The sequence below is a fragment of the Pagrus major genome, chromosome 2 (assembly GCF_040436345.1).
Source record: "Pagrus major chromosome 2, Pma_NU_1.0".
NCBI lineage: Eukaryota > Metazoa > Chordata > Actinopteri > Spariformes > Sparidae > Pagrus > Pagrus major.
Window position 1 is genome coordinate 36,104,441 of NC_133216.1, and position 8,779 is coordinate 36,113,219.

The window sequence follows — 8,779 nt, forward strand, 5'->3', positions numbered from 1 at the left end:
ATGCGGTGGAAAAATCTCCTCAATAGTATTTTGAAGCAGGCAGGTAGAACAGAGACAGCTCAACAGTTAGAATGGGAAGATAGGTGTCAACTTTTGCGTGGCAATCCGGTCACTGCGGCCACAATGTTTGATTTTCGCTGGCATTGTTTTTTGAGAGAGGTGTTGATGTCTCCATGTAATCCTATTGGCAAAATAAAGGATTATTTTTATAGGGTAGAATTCCAGCAGCGTGGATCACCACATGTTCACTGCCTCTTTTGGATAGAGAATGCCCCAATAATTGATAAAAACACAGATGAAGAGGTAGTTCAATTTATTGATCAGTATATCACATGTGAATTACCAGCACAGGATGAAACATTATTGGACATTGTTACATCTGTGCAACAACATTCAAAACGACATTCAAAATCTTGTAAAAAGAACAAAACTGTTTGTCGTTTCAATTTTCCTAAGCTGCCGTCCGCAAAAGCTTTTATTTCACGTCAAGTCAGTGAAGAGGATGGCAAGAACTCTTGTAAATGTAAGGTAGATGAAGCACATAAATTGGACAGCTGTGCATGCAAAAATGAGGGGCAGAAAAAAACAGAGATCATGAAAAAAGAGATTGCAGTCGCCATTATGACAAAAATTAAAAAGGCTCTTTCAGATGAGAATGCCAGCTTTGATAGTGTGGAACAGTTGTTTAGACATTTAGGATTAAATCAAACTATTTTTGAGGCTGCGTATAATCGTGTTGGCAGGAAGACGCATGTTGTTTTGAAGAGGCAGGTGAACGAGGTTTGGATAAATCAGTATAGCAAACCACTTTTAAAATGCTGGAATGCTAATAATGACATCCAATATGTCGTTGATGCCTATGCTTGTGTAGTGTACATTATTTCTTACATCTCCAAGGCAGAAAAGGAGATGGGGTTGTTGTTAGGAAATGCTCAGAGGGAAGCAGCTAAAGAGGGTAATAGTAGTGCTAAAGATGCATTGAAAAATTTAGGAAGTGTGTATTTACACAACAGGGATGTTTGTGCTCAAGAGGCAGTTTATAGATTGACAAACATACATCTTAAGGAGTGCTCTAGGAAAGTTGTGTTTGTGCCGGTAGGGGAGAATACAGTTAGAATGAGTTTGCCTTTAAGTGTGTTAAAACAAAAGGCATCATCACATGATCTTACCGATGAAGATATGTGGATGAGGAATACTGTTGACAGGTACAAGAATAGGCCAAAGGATAGTACATTTAATGACATGTGTTTGGCAACATTTGCATCAGAGTATCGTGTTTTGAGTAAAAATGAAACGTGTCAATAGGGTTAAATTAAACAATAATTGTGGTTTTGTTGTGATAAGAACACGTACGCAGCCCGCCGTGGTTCGTTACGTGCGCTTTTCGGAGACTAAGAATCCGGAATTGTTCCATCAGAGCATTTTGCAGTTGTTCCTGCCGTATCGCAAAGACGGGCAGCTCAAACCGGCAGGGTTTGAGACGTTTGAGCAGTTTTATAGTCATGGTCGTGTGAGATTAGGTGATGAATTGCTACATTCGGTTAAAGCAGAATAGATGCAAATTTGAAAGAGATGCAGACGAGTTGGATGATATCCAAGATTCCATCAGTAGTGACGGTGTTGTAGAAGATGCCTGGTGCGAGCTGTGCCCAGAGCAGGAGTTGGAGCATTTAGAGTGTATAGAGGAACGTAGAGAGACCGAGCAGATAGTGGACGAACCCGTAGATAGCATTCCAGATTTAGCGGTAAAGGGTAAAGATGTTGCACATTTAGAAAAGAGGAACAATGTCCTCTGCAGACGTGACGGTTTGGCTTTAGTTAGGTCTCTGAATGAGACACAGATGTGTATTTTTTATCAGATTAGGCAGTGGTGCTTAGATAGGGTAAATGGAGCCAAGCCAGATCCGATACATGTATTTATTGCAGGCAGTGCGGGGAAAGGTAAGAGCCATTTGATCAAGGCTATACAGTACGAGGCAATGAGGTTGTTGTTGAAAGTGTGTCGCGATCCGGACGACATTTGCGTTCTACTAACAGCTCCTACGGGGATAGCTGCACACAATATAAATGCGGCTACTATTCACAATGCATTTAGCATTGGTAAAGATGTATGCTTACCTTATACTCCATTGGGTGAGGAGAAGCTGAATTCTTTACGTGCCCCGTTTGGAAATGTTAGTGTAATTGCAGTTGGAGATTTTTATCAGTTGCCTCCAGTGAAAGGGAAAGCTTTGTATTTAGATGACGTAGGTGTTGATTTGTGGTCTCGATTGTTTAAGATTGCAGAATTGAAAACAATTGTTCGTCAGAAAGATCAGGTATTTGCAGAGTTGTTGAACAGAGTTAGAAGTCGTTCAAAAGGTACCCCGATGTTGGATAGCGACATTGAAATATTACAACGTTGTGAAACCGGCGAAGACAGCTCAGCTTTGCACATATTTCCCACAAATCAACAAGTAAATGAGCATAATGTACAGCAGTTGTTGAAGAGTTGTCCAGATTATGTCGAGATAGAGGCTCAGGATTATGTGAATAGTAAGAAAACAGGCAAGCTCGAGTTGATAAGCGGACATCATTCCAGAGCATACGACACATGTCTGGATGAGACGCTGCTTTTAGGGAAAGATGCTCGTGTAATGCTGTTTAAGAACTTAGATGTAGTGGATGGTCTAGTTAATGGGGTGTGTGGCACTGTCACACACATAGTTTATCCAGAGAATGACAAAATGAGGTTTCCTCAGACGGTGTGTGTTAAATTTGATGACAATAGGGTAGGCGTACAGAAGAGGAAACGCTGTGCATTTGCCTCTGCAGTGGAAATGGGTTCCACGGGCATTGGACCTGAAGAGGATAGGGTAACTAAAAAGGGTGGAATGCGTAGGCAATTTCCACTGAAGCTTGCCTGGGCTTGTACAGTACATAAAGTACAAGGCATTACAGTAGATGAAGCGGTAGTGTTGCTTGAAAGAATTTTTGCAGCAGGACAGGCGTATGTAGCTTTGAGTCGGGTTAGAAATTTGTCAGGGTTGGTGATTAGAGATTTTAAGGAGAAAGCCATCTATTGTAAGGATACAATTAAAGATGCAATTGAGAACATGCCTCCCTTCATGGTCGAGAATATTACAAAGCACAAATTCAATACGCAGACCTTCACTGTGTTTTTGATGAATGTGCAGAATTTGACTCAACATGTATCCGATTTGGCATTGTGTACACAGCATTTGCAGCTGAACTGCATTGCTGTTACAGAAACATGGCTGCCTGCGGTTTCCTCATTTGAAACTGTAAAGATGGACGGTTATGTTTTTCATAATCAGTCAAGGAATTTATCCTACAGTAGCAGCAACCCAATTTTGACAGAAATTCAAGGCCAACAACATGGTGGAGTTGGCCTTTATAGTGCAGACAATTTGGCATGTAATGTTCTCCAGGTACCAAATGTAAATTTAGAATGTTTGGTTTACCACTGCACTACATACAGCATATTGATAGCAGTAATTCATAGACCACCATCTTATCCCATGACTTTGTTTAAACAAAATGTAGGCAAATTACTTGATTGGCTGAATCCACAAAGTGACACAATTGCTGTCATGGGAGATTTCAATGACGACATTTTGAAATCATCGTCAGTCGCCAAATTCATGACAAACAAAGGGTTTGTTCAATTTGTAAAACAACCGACAACAGAGAACGGCACAGTAATTGATCATGTGTATGTGAAAACAACACATTATATTGTTGAATCATTAGTGGTGCCAACTTATTTCAGTGACCATGAGGGGATCATGTGTTCTTTTACATCTAGGACCTAGAAGAATAGTTAGGGACAAAAGCAGAAATAGCTGTAGACCAAAAAACAGTTGTTGATAACATTTATATTGTAGTGATTTATATATATACATGTTTCCTTTTAGGAGTTTTATGTTGTGTGTTTTAATATATAAAAAAAACAAAAACAAAAGTTCTTCATAATGTTTAGTTATTTATATATGCATGTTTCCTTAGGAGTTTTGTGTAATTCTATATTTTGTGTTCAATAAAAAAAAAAAAAATAACAAAAAGAAAATATAAATAAAAAAACAAAAAAAAAAGTTCTTCATAATGTTTAGTTATTTATATATGCATGTTTAGTTTTTAGGAGTTTTGTGTCCTATATTGCGTGTTCACCATAAAAAAAACAAAAAAGTACCAAAAAAAATTGTTAGATATAAAAAGGGTTTCGTTTCCTGCATTACAACAGCATTTTAAACTAAAACATGTTATGAGAAACAGTAATAATAGTTCTAATCACTAATCTCAATGATAAACATTTGGAGTTTTATAAGTAAAACATTGTATTGAAAAAGATTTAGCTTATATATAGCAATTACTATACTGCAGTAATTGCATAATATGAATTGCTGCCAGTCATATGCTGTTGCTAATGCAGGTTTTGCTTTACCTTTCATGTAGCCTCAAAAAGCAAAAGGCACTGGTAATGGTACTCCTGGTTTACTGGGATGGGGTTCGATTCCCTGCGGTGTCATGCTGATAGTTTTGGCATTTACATGAAAGGCCATATTTTACTCAATTAAATGTATAACAAGTGTGACTAAACTCCATAACAGAAAATCAACATCAAATTACCCCTTATGTTCCCACAAAAAAAAACATAATTCGAACATAATCATCACGAAATTGTATTTAACAGCTTTTAATACTGTAAACAGTGTTTCCAAGTAGTGGTGAACATGCATAACTGCAGTGAAAATACAAAGAATAGACACTGAAAATTATAATAATCATCTTGTCACAATCTATGGCTGCAGTGTCTGTGTTGTGTTTTTTGTGCTTGTGTGTTGTGTTTGCTTGCAGAGGTGCACTGGAAGGCTGGGCAGAGTTTGCAGTCTCGGGAGGGATCACACTCACACGCACTTGCAGCAGGTTGACAATCAGCTCCCGCTTAAAAGCTCAGATCCTTACTCTAGCTGCTGCCAGATGATTTCAATTATAATTTAAATTAAAGCTGCAAGCAGCGATGAATGGGCCCTCGCAGTCCACGCGCGTCGAGACGTGCTGCTGTCGGGGCGTGCTGCTTACCCGGCCCAATTGCCCAATTATTGTGAGGGCAGTCAAGCTGTTCTTTCATCATTTAGCAATAAAATTGCCAGCTATTGGCCGATTTGCACCAAATTTTTCACAAACCGTTACCGGGCAATGGAACACAATTAAAAAAACTTTAGTGTTATTCGGACTGTATTTCATGAAGATATGCAAGACTGTCTGTTTGACCACAATGTGCAGGGAATTGTTGTTTTATATTTTGGGCGTTCTTTAGACTAGCACAGTTCTTTTAATAAGTTTTTGTCAGGAGGGTCCACAGATGATGTGTGCAAAGTTTGGTGCAAATTGGAGAAATTGCCTGGGAGGAGTTCGAAAAAGTAGGTTTGCGACATTTGGTGAATTTGCGAATGGAATTGTAGCATGAAAGTGGGCGTGGCCTACATCACACAATTCAGCTCTATGCAGGGAACATGTAGATATAAGGTTTAACAATGTGCGCCATATTATGTGGGAGTTATTAGCCAAAAACGGTTTTGTGTTGATAATAGCGCCACCTGCTGGTCATTTTTGGTGTGTGAGTTACAGGGGCCATTCTATACCACCCCTATGAATTTCATATCCATAAGTGTTATGGTGTGGGCACAGTGGCAAAAATAAAATGAAACTGCCACCAGAGCGCCACCTATTGTCAGATCAGTAAGACCTTTGTCAGCTATCCTCAGAAGGGCATGGGCAATGAGTGTACCAAGTTTCGGGTTAATCCAACCAACCAATGTCGAGATATAGAATACTTGAATTTAAACAGCGCCACCTAGTTGTCATCGGCCAATATTTTGCACAGAGCCTAAGCGGCTCATGTGGAAGTAGTATCCCGAGTTTCATGTCATTTGGACACACCAATGGAGAGATATGCAACATTTCCTGTTTAGACCCTAATCTACAGGAAGTTGTTATTTAATAAGTTGACTATTGTTTGGCATATCAAAATTCTTTTAATAACTTTTTGTCAGGAGGGTCCACAGATGCTGTGTGCAAAGTTTGGTGCAAATGGGTGAAATTGCCTGGGAGGAGTTCGAAAAAGTAGGTTTGTGACATTTTGCAAATTTGTGAAAAAAAACGGTAGGCGGAAATGGGCGTGGCCTATATCAGGAGATTCAGCATAATTCACTGAACGCGTGGATAACTCGCAGGTTTCCTGCTCGGGCCCTAATAATCCAAGCAAATTCAATAGGGCCTCGCACGAGATTCGTGCTCGGGCCCTAATAATCATTCAAAAAACAATAGGGTCCTTGCAGGTTCCCTGCTCGGGCCCTAAATAAGAATCACTACAAAAACAATAGGGTCCTTGCAGGTTCCCTGCTCGGGCCCTAAAAAATAATAATAATCATTCGAAAAACAATACGGTCCTTACAGGTTTCCTGCTAGGGCCCTAACTAATAATAATCATTCGAAAAACAATAGGGTCCTTGCAGGTTCCCTGCTCAGGCCCTAATAATCATTCGAAAAACAATAGGGTCCTTGCGGGTTCCCTGCTCAGGCCCTAATGATAATAATAATAATAATAAATAATCCGAGCAAATTCAATAGGGCCTCGCACGAGATTCGTGCTCGAGCCCTAAAACAGAATTACTACAAAAACTATAGGGACCTCACAGGTTTCCTGCTCGGGCCCTAATTAAAACTGCAAGCAGTGATGAACGGGCCCTCGCAGTCCACACGTATCGGGATGTGCTGCTGTCGGGGCATGGCGCTTATCGGGCCCCATTGGCCAATCATTCATGGGTATCCCTGTCTCTCCAGCTTTATGTAAACAGAAAATACATTTTTAGGACGGGATACCAATTTGATGTAGTGAAATTGAAAGTGATGCCATAAAGAAATGAGCTGACAAAATTTGAAGTGGAACACTATAAAACTGAAGCCGAATATGACTGGATGAAACTAGCAACCCTCCTGAAAATTTATTTGTGTATGCTCAAATTTGCATGCTAAAGCATGTCCTTGTGTTTGTGCCCCTGGTTTAACTGTGGGTGTATGGAATCTGTACATATGCTTTTGAAGTGCAACTACTGTTGTAAAGGCTGTAGGACACTCTGCATAGCCACACAGAAATCGAATGTTTGCAAGATTTCTGTGAATTTTAACATGCTGAATGAAAGCAGGAATTGACACAGTTCTGAATTTACAAACAGTACACGTGTAAGACATTTTGATCCTAACCAGAGAACTTATTAGTTAGCTTAAATTGGCAGAATTTGCAACTTGACCGCTTTTCCGTGAGGGTCGCGGAGATGTTGCCGCTTTACCCCCCCCCCCTTTCAGGGGGTTGCGGGGGTTACTGGGGCCAAATCCAGTTTTCATAGGGCGGAGGCCAGGGTATATCCCTGGACGAGTCGCCAGCTCATCGCAGGGCCCGCTGACGGCAGAGGCTGCCACACAAGGTGCCAACTGCGCGTCAGGAGCAGTTTCGGGGTTCAGTATCTTGCTCAAGGATACTTCGGCATGTAGCTCAGTTCCGCCCAGGGGAGCCGGGGTTTGAACCAGCGACCTTCTGGTCACCTGCTCTACCCACTGAGCTACAGCCGCCCCCTCTGATTACCGTATTTCCTTAAATAGGATGACTACCATATATGGCAGCATTGGGCAGGCTTTTCTTTTGTCCATACAAACACTTTAAACACTAGAATAAATAAAATAAAATAATAACATTAAAGCCAACATAGAAATCCAATTAAAACTACACATTAGCAGCTAAATGTGCATTTTACAAATACAAGTAAGTATTGTAGTATTGTAAATATAAACAAATAGAACCCCGAACGGAGACAAAGGGGCCATTGTTTGGCATATAGGCCTATAGCCTAGAGTATACTGAAAAAAACACCTTTAACCCTTCTATTGTGTACAGGGTTACATTTGATCATTTTTGAGTCAGGATTTGGCTCTATATTACCCTCAAAAACAGCTATAAAAACTCAGCAAAAATAATGGTCAATTCAGAAAGTCTCCAAAAACAAGAATGTTAGAATCTGTAGTTTCATGTGTCAAATATGACCAGACAGAGACTAATGGCTGTTACTAGTACGGCATAGTAAAGTAGGCTTGGGAGCCAACAGTTCCTAAGCTATGTGGCCCATAATAGGTCTGAACTCTATCTCCTGTTTAAGTGTGTGGATGTATGAGTGCACTCCCTGGACATGATGTACAAGTACACTCCCTGAACATGATAGTAGGCCTGCTGAGTGCCAAACAGGGAGGCATTTGGTATCATTAGGGCCCGAGCAGTGAAACTGCGAGGACCCTATTGTAATTGTAATGATTATTATTATTATTATTAGGGCCCGAGCAGGGAACCTGCGAGGTCCCTATTGTAATTGCAATGATTATTAGGGCCCGAGCAGGGAACCTGCGAGGTCCCTATTGTTTTTCGAATGATTATTATTATTATTATTATTATTATTATTATTTTATTCCTTCGTCCAAAATGATCGCATTTTTCACTGCCTGAATGTGAATGAAAAGTCGATTTTATTTGGCAAAGTCATTAGGCTTGGCGAAAAATTTTATAATCTGTTGTTGTTGTGAACGTGCACCACTAGGTGGCGCTATTATCAAGGAAAGTACGTTTTGGCTAATAACTCCCACATACTTTGTCGCACCTTCAAAAACCTCATATCCACGCTTTCAGTGAATTGTGCTGAATCTCCTGATATAGGCCACGCCCATTTCTGCC

At 40.3% G+C, this 8,779-nt stretch overlaps 1 pseudogene; it reads left to right on the forward strand.

The window, feature by feature from the left end:
• On the forward strand, positions 1-3,815 carry LOC140992023 (uncharacterized; annotated as a pseudogene).
• Positions 3,816-8,779: the final 4,964 nt, after the last annotated feature.